This window comes from Phocoena phocoena, chromosome 10, assembly GCF_963924675.1.
Source record: "Phocoena phocoena chromosome 10, mPhoPho1.1, whole genome shotgun sequence".
Classification (NCBI taxonomy): Eukaryota; Metazoa; Chordata; class Mammalia; order Artiodactyla; family Phocoenidae; genus Phocoena; species Phocoena phocoena.
In genome coordinates, this window is record NC_089228.1 from 94986925 (window position 1) to 95008025 (window position 21101).

The window sequence follows — 21101 nt, forward strand, 5'->3', positions numbered from 1 at the left end:
TCTAGCACAGGGGGAAATTAGCCATAGCAAGGTCCTAAAAATTACCGCTCCAGGCACAGGTGCCTAAAGCAGAATGTCAGGTGGACAGAATCTGTATTTCCTGTTCACGCACAAATCACTTAGGAGGTTCCTCCGCCCTCCTGCTTTCTCTCCCCTCCCCTACTCTTTATCTTTTTTTAAAGAGCTTAAATTCCAACCCCACTCCTTTCCTGGACCCTTAATAAGTGAGCCTGTTTGTGTGTACGGTTCTTTACAAGAAACCTGATTTTTTTTTTTTTTCGCGGTACGCAGGCCTCTCACTGTTGTGGCCTCTCCCGTTGCGGAGCACAGGCTCCGGACGCGCAGGCTCAGTGGCCATGGCTCACGGGCCCAGCCGCTCCGCGGCCTGTGGGATCCTCCCGGACCGGGGCATGAACCCGCGTCCCCTGCATCAGCAGGCGGACTCTCAACCACTGCGCCACCAGGGAAGCCCCAAGAAACCTGAATTTTGATTTCTGTGCTGGTTTTAGTCCTCCGCTGGTTTTCCAGCTCAGTATCTAACAAAACTCAGTCTGAAGGTCTTCATCTTTTCCCTTAAGTATGCCAAGTACCTCAGCTGAGAAGTCACAAGTTCAGGAAGAAAGGCTTGACTCAAAGCAGCCATCTTACTGGAATTTGTCTCTGAACTCTTTAAAAACCAAAATCCTGAGCTGCGGTGTCCATGTCGCTGCCTGGATGGTGTCCCTTGGCCGCCGCATGGAGCTACGGGCTCTTCCCTCTGCTCCAGGCTCCTCCTTTGCAACCTCTCCTGTTAATTAGCTGTGTCAGCGTTGGCAGGCACCTCTCTTCCTCCCCCCTGCTGTGCTGTGTTCTTAAGAATTTTGGCGTCATTTCTGAACAAATGTCATATAGATGGCACTATGGAGCTCATGTCTAGAAAAGTGGCTCTTAACATATGTTTATCAAATGTGTTGTGACACTTCTGACACTAAAGCAAAAACATGTTAATCAGGAATAATTTATTCTTTATATAAAATGTTTGAGACTGTTTAGCCTTTTATCGGAATTTCATTTGGAAAATATCAGTCTTTCTACAGATTTATAACCTATGTTCCTCTGATTATAACCCATGTTCCTCTGATTATAACCCAAACCATTTCTTAACCCTTTCGTTACTTAAGCAAATATTCAGTTACATTTTACTATATAATAGAGTGGGCATATTTTTATGATGTAAAATAAAATATTTTAATTCTCTATATGTGACTAATATACTTTTCTATCTGTTCCAATTGAATGTGAAAACTAGAACTTCTGCCTATGCTGTATTTCAACTATTATTCCCTCCAATTGTGAATGGTAACATTACTGTATTATTTTTTAAATCTAATACCTAAACATTTGGATTTGCATAGAGGATACGTTTGAAAGTGATCATTTGATTTACAAAATAAATTTTTTTTTACTATCCAAAAGAATTCTTTTTGCATGCTCGTGTAAAGTGCTTTAACTCCTTGCTGGAGGGGAAATGAGGTTTATACGCAAGTTTTTAAAAACTGCTGAAGATTCAGGTTACAGGTGATAAAATCCAAATCAGACTAGCTTGAGGAAAGAATTTGCTTTTCTTGGCTTACACGATCAGAGTTCAGGAAGAGCAAAACGAAAATGCCATCAGAACTCACCTTCCGGCACCTCACACCTCTGCTTTTTCTCTCAAACCAACTTCACGTGTGGAAGAGCAGCCAGCACATGCCCTAAGTCTTAGGATGGGAGAGTTCCACTTTGGAAAAGCCTGGAAGGAAGACTCCAGAGCAAGTACCTAAGGTAGCAGCCAGAGGAAGGGTCCTGGGCGGGTCCGCCACGCTTCTGCCCCCGGACCTGTGCAGCAAACGTGCCACCTCTGAAAAGTTGGGCTCTTCTGAGTTTCCTGCAGAAGCTGACCTTCCACGAGACAGACGTCTGCTCGAGAGGAAAGCAAAGGAACGTGTTGGGAAAGTGGGTCATTGAAAGCCTGGAAACTAATTTTAGGTACCATTTTCTCCAACCGTGAATCTTAAGTCAGAGAGTCACATAAAAACTGCCTAGGTTTGAGGGGGAGCCGTCAAGTTTCTCAAAGGCCCTACATGATCTGCAAACCCAGTCTTCGTGTGAAAATGGTGTCCCAGATGCTGGTCATCCATCTGCCTTCTCACCTCAATCCCACTTTCGCATCTGTGGTGTGCAGACAAACTAAAAACCTGTTCTTTGCCATGGGTCTTTGATTTCTTTAAAAGTAAGAAAATTGTTTTAAAGAAAGATATTTTTAGGAACAGCTTTGTCTCTGGCATCTAAACCCCTGGCATTCCACAGCAGAATCTCACCACCGTTCAGTGTGCTGGCAGCCATGTCTCTACCTTAGTTCTGCAGTTTCCACTGGAGGACCAGACTAAGACACCGGCAAGGGATCGTGGTGGCCACGGTCACCCACAGAGTCTGAGCCCGGGCATTTCTAACACATAGGGAGCAGTGAGCTGCTGCTCTTTCACATTTCGCAGGTATGTAGAGAACCATTTTTAGGCCGACACGCAGGAGTAAGAAGTTGATACATGCTCACATTTTGCAAGATCCTAACTATTCCTTACAGTTTCATCTTTTTTTTTTTTTGCATGCAGTCTGTGCTTCGGTAAACCCGGATCCGTTGTACATGATTCTGAAGTTTCAAGTCAGCTTATTAAGCCCAGGAGCTGCACTCACAGCCTCAGCTCAGTGTGTGGTTTCTGCACTTACTGTCTTTCAGGAAAAGTTTTTTAAAAACTTTCCTCCTCAGCCGTCTCAGACTCAGACTCCACAATACACATTCCCCCGGGAGAAAAACTGCTTAGTGGCCTTTTGTCCCTCAGCCTGCAAGTCAGTGTCTGCCTAGCACAGAAGTGTTTTTCACTAGTTCTCTTTTACTTTTATACTAGTTCATGGTTTGCGTGAACCTCACAGCATTCCAAGAGGCACTGTAACAGGCAGTGTCTCTCTCAAACCTGAAGAATTGCTGTCTTGAAAATCTCAGTGGTAAGACTTTGTGGGGAAAAGATGGAAGCCTGGGGGAATCAAGATATTCAGTGAACCCATGAGAGCACTTAGAATTTTTTTTTTTTTTACATTTGTATCAGTTGGATGCTTTCAACTGCAAGTAACATAAAACTAACAGTGACTTATACCTCATGACTTTTATTACTGAAGTCTAGAAATAGGTGATTCTCAGGATTGGTTGGCAGCTTAACCCTTCATCTTTTCACTCTTACCTTCCTCTGTGTGTTAGCCCCCAACTTCACCCTTGGGATTGCCTGATCACAACGTGGCTGCCACAGCTCCAGGCATCACATCCTCACACAGCAGCATCCAAAGCAAAAAGAGAGGCACAAAAAGGGCTCTTCTCATATGTCTGTCTCTTTTTAATCGGGGAGAAAGATCTTCCACCCTTCCCACAGAAATCCTCTTATGTCTCATAGGCCAGGACGAGGTCACATGGTAGCGAGAGGCTGCAAAAGGGAATGTTTAACTGTTTCAGCCCCTCTGGTAGGAGGCCAGCAAGGAAGACGGAGTCTGGAAATGGTTGTTGGTTGGCATTCAACAGTGTTGGTTACAATGTTCGTGAAAATAAAACACAGGCTACAGACTAAACAGAGCTATATACTAGCTTGGTCTGAAATTTGAGTGGTTGCAGGAAGTGCAAAAAGTCAGTGTACATTTGGTAGAATTCGAGGTCGAGAAGGGATGTCTGGGGCACAGTCGGTGGCCCTCAGGCTTGTTCAGGGTGGGTGGACCTAGAAGGTATCGTGTTCTCTACTGAACAATATGTTCTTTGTGAAATGCTGCAAATTACTGACGTATCTACTTGCTTCCTACAACCCAGGAGAGGTGTACCTGCAGAAAGTCTGCTTCTGATGCATGTATGCAATTAAATCAAAAGGTCAGGGCTTCGTGGAAAAAGAATGTAGCTGTTGAACCAAGCATGGCCAGTGAGATCTGGGTTTTCTGCATTAATATTTACGTGAATGCCTTTGCTTGGCTATGAACAGCAAGTGGTAGGAGGCAAATCAGTAGCAAGTCCACAAAGTTTAAGAAAACTCTAAGAGAAAAAGTGAAAGAGGGAGAAAACTCTATTAACTTCTTCCTGCCGATTAATAAAACCATGATGATTTTGTTTGGACAGTACAATATCTTGGTCTGGTTGCTAAAGACCAGTTTTTACAGGCAGATAGTTTCACAACCAGTAATACGATGAGTCAGGAGTCCTGGGCTTAGCCCCCTTACCAGCCTTACCACTTGCTTCTTGGGAAGCCATTTAACCTTGCCAATCCTGAGTGCCACATTTCTAAAATAATAATAACAGCAATAATAATGATAATGGGAATAATTATAGAGCATTTGTTTACTGTCTTACACTAAAGCCTTTACATGCTCACTGAATCTTCATCGCATCCCTAGGAAGTACGAACTATAATGATCTCTGTTTTACAGATGAGGAAATGAAGGCAGAGAGAGTTGAAATAACTTGCCCGAGAGTGCCCAGCTACCAAGTGGTGACTCCAGATTCAAACCCAAGGATTCTGACTCCAAAGAATAGAGACCCTACCCAACTGAGAGCACTTGGTAAGGATCAAGTGAGGCCAAACATGTGAACATGTTTTGTAAACTGTAAACCCATACATGCATGGAAACATAATGTAGTCCATGTGTAATAACTGGAATCCTACTTACACCACCACCCAAACAAGTCCATTTCCCTCAGCTTGCTCCCTAGCAGCCACCCCAGAGCACCAACACAGATGATGCAGTATGCCAGCAAAAGAACATAATCCTCTGAATGGCTACTGTATAGATTAGAGTAGGCATTAGAGGAATATAGAGGACCTAGTGGAAATAAGTGTTATACCACAGCAGCCCTTCATATAAATCCCAGGGTGATGGTGACTATTCACATTTTTCTTTGGAGGTCTTTCTATAAAAGGATTGGTACTGGCATGGAGCCCACTGTCCAAGCCTTAGATTCATCTAAAAGTTTAGGCCTTAACTAATTCCTTACTGCTTAGTTCTGCACCCTTCTTTCTGTAACACGATCATTAAGTAGGATATTTCACTCTTAATCAACCAAGTCAACCATCCGCAGCACTTCAAAAATTTCAGCCGCTTTTCAGGTTTCGCAGGAAGCTGGGCTACCCAAATCCTGACCAGGCCCTTGGGAACGCTCACATCCCTTCCAAATTCTGCTTTATTTGTGTAAAACCTTTCTTGCCTCCTCTCAGCTTTCCATGGAAACCTTGTGTCTCGTCCTCTTCTCAAGCAAAGCAAGACTTCAGATCTCAAGGAGGTGGGAGGAAGAGTAGGCACACAGGGCACACCATGCTTTCACCCCAAATGTTTGTATATATTATACACACACACACAACTGCACAAGAATAGGCACACAGGGCACACCATGCTTTCACCCCAAATGTTGGTATATATTATACACACACACACACACACACAACTGCACAAGAATAGGCACACAGGGCACACCATGCTTTCACCCCAAATGTTGGTATATATTATACACACACATACACAACTGCACAAGAATAGGCAAATCCACAGAGACAGAAAGGGGACTGATAGTTGCCTGGGGCTGGGGGTGTGGGAAAATGGAGAGTGAAAGCTAATTCTACTATTTCTACAGGGTTTCTTTTTGGAGTGATTAAAATATTCTAAAAACCAGTTTGGGTGATGGTTGTACAACTTGGTGAATGTAATGAGAACCACTGAATGGCATATTTTAAATGGGTAAATTGTACATTGAACTCTATCTCAATAAAGCTGTTTTAAAAAAAAAATGTCCACTCTACACCTCCAGTTTACAGACGAAGCACGGAAGCCTGAGAATTGTACATTCGAGTGCACAGGTCACACAGCAGTGACCGGGGACCCAGCTCCTCCAGTGGCCCCATGACTCCTGACTAGTCTCCCGAGATGACGCTTTGGTAGCTGTTAGATCCTAAATTACTTTTTATTAGGGTTCAGTGAGGACTAAATGACATAACCTAGTCGTCCACCTTATGTTTGCAGCGTTTTATGAGGGGCAGAGTCGACTCCTGATCAGCAAAGGGAGAGAATCAGAACTCGTCCATTTATGAGTTTGTCTCTCCAAAGACACCTTAGGCCCCCCGCCCCGGGGCAGAGTCGGGACTTGCTCTTCTCTCATCCCCAGTGGCCAGAAAGATGTGTGTGGCAGCCAGGGTGGGGCGCGAGGGGACAGAGGCCTCTTCTAGGGAGCGAGTCTGCATGGGGCCAGAAGGGGGCGCTGTAAAAGGCAGCAAAGCCCAGAGGTCAGCCATCCCAGGACCCCCATCTCCCCACTCTGAGTGGACTTCGGTGATTTATCCCCATGCCCCCAACTTGGACTCACCCAGGCCTGGGTAGGCAGGTAACTGTTTCACAATTCCCCAGCTGTGGACCCACTTCTTAGGCTCCGGTTTCCTCGGAGAGATGCCCATCCCCCTCCTCCCCCTCTCCGTCCTCCCCTCCCCTCCCCTCCCCCTCTTCCTCCCCCTCCCCCTCATCCTCCTGTCTCAGGCAGCGGCATCCAGGTGGTCCTGTGAGGGAGGGTGCGAGGACCTCCACGGAGAGCCAGGAGGCTGGGCGTGCTGGTCTGGGCACTGCAGAATCACTTTGAGCTTTAGTTTCTTTGTCCATAAAATAAGGAGGGTGAACCTGGTGCTTTTATTGTCCTTTCCAGACCGTAACTCTGGTTCTAAAGCACTTCAGTCTTGGAATGCGGGCACCCCAGGACCCAGGAGTCATGGAACAATAAAATGTAAGTGTTTAACGAAGAGACCTTCCATTAAAGAGTGCCCATCACAAACACTAAAGGTAACATAGGATAGCAGAAAGGGGAGCCTTTTTCTTCTTTTTTCAACTCTCACTCATTCTCATTTACCGCCAACATTGCCCTGAATCTCTATCATTCTTTGTTAAAACTTACTGCCTCCAAGAAGCTGCCTGGATCAACTCCACTGCTGTCTGTGTTCCTGTGGCTTGGTTAGGAACGTGGCCTCCAGAGCCAGGCTGCTGCGGTTTGAATCCTGTGTGACCTTGGGCAAATGACTTAAGGGAGTGCCTCAGTTTCCTTCTCAGTAAAAAGGGATAATAACAGAACCTACTTCACAGGGCCATCGTGAGGATTCAATTAGTTTATACATCAGTACATAAGCACCCACTACCTAGAAACAATTTGTGTTAGCACAGAATTGAGTGTATTTTCCACATGTTGACATGTTTTATAGTTGCTTCCAAACATCTTTGGAAGAACTATCCTCTAACTGATGTAAAAATTCTGATGGAGGACTTTCTCCTAATTTGAAACAGATTGCTCTGGGAAGCAGCAAGCATTTACCAAAGACTCTGTGTGTGCAGGGCATTATTTTGGCACTGGGAAAGGACACCAGTTAGAGAACAAAGTCCTCCATCAGAATTTTTATCAAGGATGGTCCGCCCTTATTGTCAACTCGGATGTTTGTTGGAGTCTTGTCCCCTTCTTGTTTGCCTTGTTCCTCTGAAGCCTTGTTTCATATTTTGCCTGAAAATGTCCTGTAGCTGCGCCAGCCTGGTACCTCGGGACTGCTCTGTACTGGGCTTCAGATTACAGGTTAAAAGTAGCCTGCTCACTCTCTGAGGGGGACCAGAGGAGGCAGGAATACAGTGGGAGTGGACGGGGTGGTGGGCTAGAGGGGAGAGCCCCCCGCAAATGTTGGCATCCACTGAGGGGGCACGGGGCCCAGGGATCCCCAAGGTTATAAAAATCCTGAGTTCACGTCATGGCTCATGTGTCTTTGCAAAGGTCTGCTGCTGCGTTTTAGCAGCATTGACAACTAGAATCCTGCAGATTGTTCCTTTTGTGATTATAAACTGTCTCTGGAGTAGCATGATGTGGGCGGCTGCAGTTTATAGAACTACTTGGACGAATCGGCCTACTCCTCAAAGGAACACTCGCTTTGCAGTCTTCCAGGCTCTTTCTTGCAAAACAACATGATATGTCAGTCTGTTTGGGAGGAAAGGAGAAGAGAAAGGGCATCTTCCAACTTAGGGGCATGAAGAAGTACCAGAGCACAGGCCAGCCCTGAATAGAATTCAGCAGGAACTCTCTTTTATGCATCTCCCTCTCTGCTCTCTGGGCCTTTTCCTCATCCCACGGTCTCCATTCTTCTGCCAGACGCCCACTCCCTTCATGTATTCTCAAGACCCTAACCCACCAAAACCAAACCTTAAACCCTCTACTCTCAGGAAGAGTGCAAATCTCACCCTTTCATGGCTTCATTATAAGGGTGGGCTTTGACAAAAAAACCAAGAGACCTGGGTTCCAATCCTCGCTCTTCTGCTTCCTAGTTGTCTAAACTATTGCAAATTGCCTGACCTCTCCTATGTACAATACAGGTCATAACACTCACCGCACCTGGTAGTGTGTTTTCAGCTGCAAGTAGCCAAAAAGCAAACTCAAGTAGGTTTAACCAAAAGGAGTTATATTGACCCACATAATCGGAAGTTCAAAGGTGGGACAGGCTGACTGAACCCTGGTGTCAGGGGCCCAGGTTTCTTCTGAATCTCTGCCTTCCATCCTCAGTGTCAGCTGCACCTTAAGACTGGCTTCTTTCACAATCAGGGTGGCTGCCAGCAGGACAGAGGGCAGTGCCCTCGACCAAGAACTGATAACTGATACCAAGGGAATGCTATGTGCTGATTGGTTTAGGCCTGGGTTCTTAAACCAATTACCAGCAAGGTAGGGACATGATTACCATGATTGGTATACATACCAGTGGTTCTCAAACTTGAGCATCCTCAGAATTACCTGAGGATTTATTAAACCACAGAAACTCAGCGCCAGATTTTCTGATTCAATAGGTCCAGAGAAGAGCCTGAGAATTTGCCTTTCTGACAAGTTCTGAGATAACACTGAAGCTGCTGGACCTCTCTTTGAGAACACTAACATAGACTAATCAGGGCTACCCCTGGACTGGGGTCAGTTCTTCAAATTGCACAGTGAAGAAAGAGCGAAATGGATGTTGCAGAGTTAACTGTGATATTCAAAATCTTGTGGAGTAAATGTGGAGATTGTTACAGTAATCTATTGCTGTGTAACAAAATGCTCCAAAATGTAGTGGTTTAAAACACCAATTTATTACAATTTCTAATAGTTCTGTGGATTGGCTGGGCTCAGCTGGGCAATTGTCACTTAGGGTCTCACATATAGTTGTAGTCAGATGTTGGATGAGGCTGGAATCACCCAATGGCTACTTTGAGCTGGATGCCCAAGATGGCTTCTTCATTCACATGCCTGGTACCTGGCATGGGGTGGCTGGAGTAGCTGAGGACTGGCTGGGCATCTCTTTCTCCATTCAGCCACCCCACATAGTTAGCTTGGGCTTCCTCACAACATGGCAGTTTTAGCAGAATTGAATTTCTTTTTTTTTAAATTGAAGTATAGATTATTTACAATGTTGTGTTAGTTTGAAGTGTACAGCCGTGATTCAGTTTTATATATATATATGTTCTTTTTCAGATTCTTTTCCATTATAGGTTATTATAAGATATTGAATAGAGTTCCCTGTGCTATACAGTAGATCCTTGTTCTTTACCTATTTTATATATAGTAGTGTGTGTATGTTAATCCCAAACTCCTAATTTATCCCCCCTCCCCACCAAGAATTGGATTTCTCACATGATGGTTGACTTTCCCCAGAGTGACCGTCCCAAGAGACTGAGGCAGAATCTGTAAGGCTTCTCCTAATCTAGGCTTGGAAGCCACAGAGTGTCACTTCTGTCCTATTCTACTAGTTACATGTGAGTCACAGGGCCAGCCCAGATTCAAGGGAAGGGCACTGCACAAGGTCATGAATATGCAGAGGCAAGGGTCATTGAGAGGCCATCTTAGGGACCAGCTACCCCAGGGATTAAAGGAGATCATTCATGTAAAGTCCTGCATATGAACGTAAGAAATGAAGCACTTACCATAAGTCAGTGCTCAGGAAGTGAGTATTATTATGATTGCTGTTCTTTTCAGGGGACTTTGCTTGTTACCCTTGCTCTGTTAATTTAGGAATTTAAGGCTTTCTCAACTAGCAAAGGATTTTCAGGTGCTAGCCGACAGGTGAGGTACTATTTTCTCAGCGAGTGATCTTTCCAGGGTCCCCCCAAACCATACCCACAAGTAACTATTTCCTTAACCAGGAGTAAGCCCCTGCACTCCCAAGTGTTTCCACAATACAGTGGAAAGGTACCTTTTCTGTTGGGTCCACATGGCTCCTATACTAGAATGTTGGCTTCTGATGAGGCCCCTATAGACTGGCTGATGTTACTGGTAATTATGACAGCTCTCGTATTCTGTTTAGTACTTCGGTACAAGCTAGTCCACCAATGTCCTTATTCACATTTCAGTTACAGAAAGTCTCTGGAACAACAGCTTATACAGTTACTCTGTATCACTCCCAGTCAGGCACCTCCACTCGGAAGACAAATACACCTTCCCAGTTTGAACAACACTTCCCATCACTTAGCTTCAGAATAGTCTGGTAGATAGAACAATTTTTCTTATTTCTGCCAAACATGTACCTACATATCTTAACTTTCTACTTACCAGGTTGTTTTCCCCCTTTCCTTCAGAGCGTGAGAGTGAGTTGGGTTTTTATTCAACCGCGTGACCCAGAGAAACTTGAGGGGCTCTCCGTTTCTGCGTGTTGTTGGGAGTCGGGGGCTGGGGGGAACAGGTGCAATCTAGAAGAATCTACAGGTTCATGGGGAAGAAGCAAGGGGAACCTGAGGGACTAGAACATTTCGTCTGTCAGCTAATGTACCCCTGCAGCCCTGCCAAGCTCTGATGTGTTTAGACTTGAACTTCACGGGGAAGGTCGCAAAAAAGCAAGTTCCTGGGATTTGTTCTGTAGTCTGAGTAGGCTGGAGTTTTCTCGCTGGGCTATTTCTGTGTAAAAAGCTGTCTGGAACCATCTGAGAGTCACTAACCACTGTAGTTTACCGTAATATATTTTCTAGTCACTTTCTGTTGCATCATTTCCCCTCCATTTTATGCTTAAGAGAATGACTGCGTGTATGCTTGTGCATGTCTGTGCGAGTGTGTGTTGTGTGTTTTCCAAAGTTATGTTACCATGGAGAGTTATTTGGAAAAGGCGTCTTATGAACCACTTCAGCTGATGTATAAAACTGCGTTTCAGAAATCAAAGCTCCTCTTATATGCATAGACTCTGCCTGGAAGGACATGTGAAAAAGTGGTAAGAGTAGCTGCCTCTGGGGCAGAGAACTAGGGGGTCAGTGGCTGAGGGAGACTCACTCTTCACTGTGTATTATTTAATTTTTTTTACCATGAGCATGTAATACTTTTTAAAAATGAAATCTGGAGATTCAGTGCCAAGGCTTCTTTTGGAAAATATTCACTGACTCACATGTTCCCTTTGACTCCTGTACTCAGCTCCCCGGGAAGAATTTGGGAATCTCTGAACAATCATGGGCTGAATATTGAAGGTGGAATCTGACTGCCTTCTTGGGTGCACATAACACATCTCCAAGGCTACTTTCCTCACCCCCGTCCGTTGGGATGGATAAAGGGGGTTGAGTGGAGATACCATGTCTGTCAGATTCAATAGTAATCAATAATGGCTTTAAACACATTCTTCCTGACAGTGTCACAAAGAACACATAGCTGGTGGTGAATGTAACAGCCCACTGACTGCAGGGAGTGAAAATATACATGATGCCTGAGGTTCTGTCAAGCCAACATAAAACGGCTCATCCAGGTTGGACAGGGAAACTCCATACCTGGTCATGTAGAAGAATGCGCACTTTCGTAAACACTTTCATAATGTGTCTACACATGTTTTGATTCCCCAACAGACGATGGCTCTGACTTCAGAAGTTGTGGTAACCTTATTGTGTATTTTCCTATTCTCTGTGCTGAATGGATGACCCACTTCCAAACCAAGAGTACAAATTACAGATGAACGTCCCAACTGCATTTCATGTTCCAGCCTCACTAGACTGGGAGTCCATGAAAATAAAGTGTCAGCACAGCACCTCTCATGGACGGTAGGTAGTCAATGTGGGCTAACTGGCTTGTGCTGGATGCAGTTCTGTTCACTGGAAATCATTAGCCAGCTCAAGAGGGAGGAAAATGGAAGGAAAAAGAAAAACATTGCCCATCACAAAAATAACTCAAGAACTGTGCAGTCTGCCAACACTGGTCATTTGTGTTGAACTTGCTTTCAGCACTCTGTTAAATATACCACACCCTACCGCGGAAGCGATCATTCCTTTCCTTTTGAGTAGCAAAGTAGTGGGAACTAGGAAAACTTCTGTGAATTTGGCAAGCGTTGGGGTAAATGTTTCCAGTCAATATGGCAAAGGTGAGGATGGCAGAGGGAAATCCATCTGTTCGTAGTGCTTTAGTGTCACCTGTTCATTAAAGGCTACCTTTTGGAGGTTGAAGCCATGCCTTCCTGTACCTGAGACAGTGCCTGGACCTCGTATACTTGGCTGACAACGTAATTTTGCTGCATGGATTATTGTTGTATTGTTCCAATATGTTTGAAATGATCATGGAATTTCATGTAATGCTGAACGCGTTCCCTTGGGAAACACTTTATTTTGCACATAGAGCCACCCGGTCTGAAAGTTCCCTGCTGGGGACATTGTGCTACTCCATTGAACACAATGGGGCAGATGTTTCAGAGGATTTCAGTACAGTTGAGAGAAATTTGCTGACTGCCAGCCATGTGCCAGACCCTTCCATGAGTTTTTCACGTCTTCATGTGTTGTTGACAGCCACTCTGTAAGGCTGACGTCACTGACTGCTATCCGAGGGCGGAAGCTGGAGCACAGGGAAGTGGGTGCCTTGCCGAGTGTTTTGTGCTGTAAGTGACAGAGTTGGGCTGCTGCAAACCCAGGCCATCCTGGTCCAAATGCAAACTTCTTTTCCTGTAGCAGTGACACTGACTTCCAGTGCCTCTTTGAGGCTGAAGATCAAGCTGTGCTCATAGTTTGGACATGGCTTTCAGGGAGGATGCCCAGACCATGGACGGGACATTGATGAGAACTTGGATTTTTTTTGGAGGGGAGTCCACTAATTGATAATACAATGGCATCTGGAGAGTTAGAGGTGGGATTCCCGCTCTAACTCTCCAGGATATAAGGTTTCATGGCTGGACTTCCCTCGTGGCACAGTGGTTAACAATCCGCCTGCCAATGCAGGGGACACTGGTTCGAGCTCTGGTCCGGGAAGATCCCACATGCCACAGAGCAACTAAGCCCGTGCACCACAACCACTGAGCCTGCGCCCTAGAGCCCACGAGCCACAACTACTGAGCTCACACACCACAAGTACTGAAGCCACGCACCTAGAGCCTGTGCTCTGAAACAAGAGAAACCACCGCAACGAGAAGCCCGCGCACCGCAATGAAGAGTAGACCCCGCTCGCCGCAACTAGAGAAAGCCCGCGCACAGCAACAGAGACCCAACTCAGCCAAAAATAATTAATTTTTTTTTAAAGTTAGAAAAAAAAAAAAAAACAGCTTCATGGCTTATGTCCTTGACTCAGAATCAAGGGATCAAAGGGTTCAAGATGGAAACCCACAGGGAATGTGACAATGGCCAATGGCTAGAACCAGGTCAGAGCAAGACCAGCACTGGCCTGCTGTGCGGCGGCCACTATTCTCGTTAGCACAGAAATAGCCATGGACAAGACAGATGAAGTCCTTGCCCTTATGGAGGCAGAGTATAAAGAGAGAAAACAAATAAACAAGTAGTTAACAAATACTGATAAATAACATAGAAAACAGTTCAGCCGACTAAGGGGGATAGAAATTTTGTTGGTGGTGGTGCCTGCTATTGTACATAAGGTAGTCAGGAAGGGCCACTCGCTATGGGACACGTGAGCTGAGACTTGAAAGCAGTGAGGGAGCAGGCTGTGCAAATATCTGGGAGAAGAGATTTACAAGCAGAAGGAACAGTAACTGCAAAAGCCCTGAGGCAAAAGGGTTGCGTTGGAGGAATAGCAGAGATGGGTTTCCCAGGTCAGGTTCCCCAGGGAACAGTGTCTGAGTTGGGGATTAGCACACAGGTTGTTTATCAGGGACCGCTCTTGGGGTCAACCTGTAGAAGGGAAGGGAGGGCAAGGAAGCAAGCCTGGGCAGAAGAAGAGGAAGAGCTGTGATGGTCTCAACAAACGCCTCAGACCACCAACGGGGAGCTCTGGAGATAGGATGGCCCTTCAGAGCTGCCCCACATTGAGCAGAAGGGGCTGAGCTCTCACACCCTGGTGTCCATCAGCCGTGGCTGCCATGGGAAAGGGGCGGGATGGGATGGGGGGGGACCATCTCTCCTCCTCCGAGGCATCCTCAGTGCCTGTGGGCTGTCAGCCAGCAGCACACCCAGCACTAAGTCCTCAGTTCTTGAAGGTTCTGGGTGGCCCCTCCCACCATCCACTGCCTGCTGGTGTGATTGGAGCAGAGTGAGCAAGGAATTACTGACAGAAAATGAGCTCAGAGAGGTGTCCAGGGGCCAGGGTGCGAAGGCCCTTACAGGCCTTGGTGAAGACTTGGACTTTTATTCCACTGGAGGTGGGACGCCATTGAAGGTTTTTTGAAAGTAATGCTAAGCTCTGGCTTCTGTTTTAACCTGCTCGCTCTAGCAGCTAAGTGGAATCGACCGTAGATGAGCAAAGGGGGTAGCGGGGGAAGGGTTAGGAAGACTCATTCAGAGATACTTGTGATAAAGAGGTGACGATGGTTTAGATCAAAATGGTACTGGTGGTGGTTGTGAAAAGTTGTTGGACTTTGGATATATTTTGAAGGTAGAGCCAATAGCATTTGCTGCTGGATTGGATGTGGGGTGTGAGTGAGTGAGAGGAAAAACAGAGACAACTCTACTGTCCCCTGGAGTCTAGGACACTAGAGAGGATGGAGCCACCCTTTCCTGGCATGGAGAAGCCTGTACGTATTAGTTTCCTGTTGCTGCTGTAACAAATTGCCACAGACTTAGTGGCTTCAAACAACATAAATTTACTCCCTTACAGTTCTTGAGATCAGAAGTCTAAGGTCAAGGTGTTGGGAGGGTTATGTTCCTTCTGGAGGCTTTGGGGAGAATACATTTCTTTGCCTTTTCCAGGTTCTAGGGGCTGCCTGCCTTCCTTTCCTCATGGTCCTTTCCTGCATCTTCAAAGCACATCATTCCAACCTCTGGTTCTGCTGTCATATCTCCTTTTTCTCTCTGTAGCTCTGATCCTCCTGCCTCTGTCTTATAGGACTCTTGTGATGACATTAGCCCTACCCACATAATCCAGGATAATCTCACCATCTCAAGATTCGTAACTTGATCACATCTGCGAAGTCCCTTTTGCTATGTAAGGTGACATGTTCAGAATTCTAGGGATTCTGAACTTGGGGGGCCATTATTCACACTGCAGAAAGAGCTGGATTTGCAAGGTGGAATCAGAGCTTAGCTGTGCCTATGTTAAATTTGAGATATCTTGTAATATCCAAGTGGAAACATCAAGTCAGCAGTTGGATAAATGAGTCTGGAGTTCAGAGGAGAGGTCCCAACTGAAATATGAATTTGGTAGTTTTCACAATATATTTAAAGCCACATGACCAAAGATATCACTTAGGGACTGAATGCAGAAGGAGGAGAGGAGAAGTCCTAGGACTGAGTCTTGGAATATATTCCATTGGTTGGGGATCCATAGAAGAGGAGGAACCAGCAGAGAGGGACAAGGGCGGCGGGATGAGAAGCCTGAGAGAATGGTGGTCCAGAGGCCGAGCCAAGAAAGGGGTTCACAGCAGAGAGAACAGTCAGCTGCTGAGAGGTCAAGTAAGATGAGGACTGCGCAGCACCCATCAGACTTGGCTGGTGACCTTGACGTGAGCAGTTCAAGGCCGTGGTGGGATGAAAGCCTGACTAGAACAGGTTCAAGAGATAAAGGGAGGAAAGGAATTGGAGACAACTGGTATCGACAACCTTCTGAGAGTTTTGTTGGAAAGAAGAGCAAAGAAATGGGTCAGTAGCTGGAGTGAGTTTGGGGTCAAGAGAAGACCAATGAGCCTAGGGTCTTCCAAGGACAGCTCCAGTTCCAGAGTCTGGACTGGGCGAAATCTGGGGGTGAGCGCAAAGGGGGTCCAACTGAAGCTTGGAGAGGAGAGGAGGGGCCAAGTAAATTCTGCTGTGATGAGTGACAGGAGCAAGGAAACACTAATACAGATGTGCCTCTCTGTACAATGACTGTCTTCCTACAGATGCTGAGAAGCTGGGTATGGATTGAGGCTTTTGGAAAATTTGATCTTACTTTAACTACACAGGAAATTATTTAGAGGGCACAGGGGTGATGTTTTAATGTGGAAAATCCTTTCCAAATGTAACTATTATAAGAATGTCCGTGTATCAGTTTTCCCAAAACCTGCACACACCTCCCATTACACTTTTAGTTCCCCACCAACATCTAGTATGAAAGGAAATATATAATATTTTCTTCAAAGGATTGATCTTAAACTTTTTTATTTTTGCAACCGAGGCGATCACAGTGCAGTTGTGAGATGACAGAATAGCACGTAGTTTGAAAAAGCTAAAACACGGGGCAGGAAAGTCATTTTCCAGATGTCACTGAATAAACCTGGCCAAGCCTGGCAATGAAGCAAGAGAACGGGAATTCAGGGCCAGCAGACCAGTTGCCCTCAGGACCCAAGGGAGATAGACGCACATTAGGAGCCATAAGGGGGGTGGGGGTGGGGTTAAAAATTCAAGGACCAGAGTCTAATATATAAACAGGACCTGGATAGCAGCCTGGGGCACGGGGACAGAAGACACCCCAGAATGCCTGCAGTGCGGCCGGGCTAACAGCTTTGGTTTACACTAAGGAGATGGTGCCCCCAACCCGTGCTTGGAGACTCAAGGCTATAGAGTATCACCTTGGAAATGAGATCTTCAAAATCATCCAGATATACCCAGAGAAAACCATAATTCAAAAAGATACATGCACCCCAATGTCCACAGCAGCACTATTTACAGTAGCCAGGTCATGGAAGCAACCTAAATGTCCATCCTCAGAGGAACGGACAAAGAAGATGTGGTGCATATATACAATGGAATATGACTCAGCCATAAAAAGGAATGAAATTTGGTCATTTGTGGAGACATGGATGGACCTAGAGACTGTCATACAGAGTGTAGTAAGTCAGAAAGAGAAAAACAAATATTGTATATTAATGCATATATGTGGAATCTAGAAAAATGGTATAGATGATCCTGTTTGCAAAGCAGAAATAGAGACACAGACGTAGAGAACAAATGTATGGATACCAAGGGGGAAAGTGGGGGTGGGAGGAATTGGGAGATTAGGATTGACGCATATACATTATTGACACTATGTATAAAATAGATAACTAATGAGAACCCACTGTATAGCACAGGGAACTCTACTTAATGCACTATGGTGAACTAAATGGGAAGGAGGTCCAAAAGGGAGGGGATATGAGTACATTTATGGCTGATTCATTTTGCTGTACAGTAGAAACTAACACAACATTGTAAAGCAACTATACTCCAATAAAAATTAATTTAAAAAACAAAATCAGCCGGCCTCCTCAGGGCCTTTGACGCACTGTTCCCTCTGCACGGCCGACTCAGCCCTTCCCTGCACCCCTGGCTGACTCTCCCTCATCCTTTAGGTCTCATCTGAAACGTCACTTGGTCAGGAAAGCCTTTTCTGAGTGCCCCAGCCAGCCTCGTTCCACCTGAATCCATTTGCAGGGCCAATTAATTTGAAAGCTACAAATATTTTTTCTATCCCAACCTTAGAATAAATTTTTTAAAAAATGTTTTAAAGAAAGTAAGCATCTCATTCTAATCAGGTATCGTTGAGGCCATGACCAATGCTTTGTGAGCTAGGCCAATTGTGTAGACGCTGGAGCCCAATATAAGATTCTGGGCCCCTTCCAGGTCTCAGAGTTAAGGTCCATAATGTTTCTGCCTGAAGCACTCTTCCTACAAAGGTCTAGAGAGCCTGCTCCCTTTTTTCTCGAAGTCTCTGCTAAACATCATCTGAGTCCGCATTCCTGAACTCTCCACAAAGAATGGCAGACGCACCCCAGGCCACCGCATTCCCATCCCTCTAACCTTGTTTTGTGGTTCTCCACGGCCTCTGCTGGTATTTTCACGTGTCTGTTTATTGGCCAACTTCCCCCTTCCCATGAGGGCAGGGGGTGTCTTGTGCGCTGTTGTATCCCCAGGGCCTGGCGAGGAGCAAGTGCTTGATAAATATCTGTTGAATGAATGAGTGGATTAGTCAATGTCGGACAACGGGGAGGGCAGGCTGCCCAGATACTGACCTGCCCATCACACCCCAGCCCCTAGCACAGTCCCCAGGCCTCCAGGTAAGGAAAATCCTCCAGACTTTCCCTCACCTCCTTTTGTTGCTTTTTCTGCAGCATGGAGGTGGTCTCCTGACCTCTTCTCCATTTCTTGGTTTGGTTCTCACCTTGTCCTGGCCCTGATTTCCCCGTACCTCTTGGATTAAAGCAAGGCTCTGGCGGCCTGTTCACGCACTGCTGTTCTCCGGCAGCTCCCCCCTGGCTCCGTCCCACGGTGCTGAATATTGTACTCCTCTTTATCTATTTTCACATTTTATGGCTCATTTGTAATAAAAATGGATTAAAATAAATCCGCCACTGATTGGCTCCAATTTTTACATAAAAGAAACAAACTCAATGGCTCTATAATTCTAAAGAAATCCCGATTTTAGTTCAATAGGACTGTCCTCTCTGAGTTGGCCTAATTTAAGACAATTCTAACTCCTGCCTTTTTCACACATTTATTATGGCTTAAATTTCACACATTTATTATGGAGATCCTCACCCTGATCTCCACGGGAAAACTGGGAAGAACAAAATGATCAGACTGGGCACCATCATGATACAATGACAAAAAAGAGAAACTTTTAAATGCTTCTTTGAACCTGCCTGCAGGATCTGAAGGACAGCAGAGAGCCCACTGCTTCTCTGTACAGTAAGAGGGGAGCTTAGACTTCCTAAAGAGTAAAACCAGAGCTGTGCTCAAAGGAGGAACATCCTTTTCTTGATTTATGATCGGACTGACCTTGGACCCTGAGGAAAATTGTCTCTGTAATGTGTTTACTTCATAGATAACTTAAAGAACATAGCTCTTACCAGGTGGGGAAATAAATCAAAATTAGGGGGCTCATGTTCGGCTTCTATCACGGGAGCTGTATTAGTCAGGGTTCTCCAGAGAGACAGAATCAGAGGGAGGGAGAGAGAGAGAAATTGGTTATAAGGAATCAGTTCACAAGGTGATGGCAGTTGAGAAGTCCCAAGATCTGTAGTCAGCAGGCTGGAGACTCAGGAAAGCCAATAGCATAAATTCCAGTCTGAAAGCTGGCAGACATAGACCCAGGAAGAGCCAAGTTTCAGTTTGAGTCTGGAGGCAGGAAAAGACCAATGTCCAAACACAAAACAGTTAGACAGAGAGTTCCCTTTCACTGGCAGAAGGGTCAGCCTTTTTGTTCTATTCAGGTTTTCAACTGATTGGATGAGGCCCACCCACATTGGGGAGGGCAACCTACTTTGCCCAGTCCACTGATTCAAATGTGGATCTCATTCCAAAACACCCTCACAGAAACACACCCAGAATAATGTTTGACCAAATATCTGGGCCCCCAGGGCCCAGTCAAGTTGGCACACAAAATTAATCATCACAGGACCACAGACTAACGATGAGACAAAGAAGCATGTTAATGGAGGTTCTATCAATACTTGAGTTTTCTGGATGGAAAGGAACCTAAGAGGGAAGCTCCCTCTTGTACAAAGGAGTGTGACTATCTCCCTGAGGACTTTCCCTGGCTGCAGGAGCACACTCCCTCTGAATGGCTGGAAAGTAGGGACCTACTGCCCCAGGGGGAGCAGTCCTCAACCAGTGATGATTGCAAGTTGGTAGAGAAATACCCCAATTTCCTCACCTCTCTCACTAAGCAAATCTAACGTATATTCTATACCGCCTCCCAGAGGACCTTAGTGGAATTGGGCCCCAGTTGTCCAAGGGTAACTCATCCTCATTAATGCACCTTATCCACTTCCTTTTCTTGTCTAATCCCACCCTCCCCTACTGGGGCTACCTGAAATCACCTCCAAAATAAACTACTTGCACTCAGATCACATCTCAGGGTCTGTTTCTGGGGAAACCAGACCTAAGATAGGGGATAAATTGGACTTACTGATGAATTCACTTTACCTGGTCCTCCAAAACAATCCTACCTGAAATTTTGGTCTAATGTAGGCCAGGGTAGTAAATTATACCTGGGAAAAATAAGTACAACTCTTCTCTGATAAATGTATTTTAAATCTAAGCCTCAAAAAATTATCAGAGATAGATTTCCAAGGAATATGAGCTCACAATAAATATATCTCAGAACATACAGGGAAACAAGCCCTCAGGCACAAGAGTTAGCAAAATCAGAATGAAATTTTTTAAGTGAAAAAATATTGATCCAGAGATTCAGTGCAATCCCTGTCAAAATCTCAGCACATTGTTTTGAAAAAATTGACAAGCTCATTCCAAAATCTATATGGAATTGCAAAGGGCATAGAAAAGTCAAGAATTTTTGAAAAAAAAAAAAAGAAAGGAATTACACTAACTGATTTCAATACTAGCTATAAAGCTACAGTAATTAAGACAGTGTTGTACTGGTGTACAAACAAGCATATCGATTAATGGAATATGGTAAAGAGTCCAAACAGATCTTCACATATATAGCCAATTGATTTTTGACAAAAGTACCAAAATAATTCAATGAGCTAAGGATATCTTTTCAATAAAATGTGCTGGAAAAACTGGATAACCACATGGAAAAAATGAGCTTTGACTTTTACCTCTCCCCAAACCCCAGGATTAACTTGAAATAACCAAAGACCTAGACCTAAAAGCTAAAACTATAACACTTCTAGAAGAAAAGATAGGAAAAAGTCTTCGCAATCTCGGATTAAGCACTTGAAAAATGCTCAACATTTTTATTAATCAGAGAAATGCAAACTAAACCCACAAATTAAATCCAC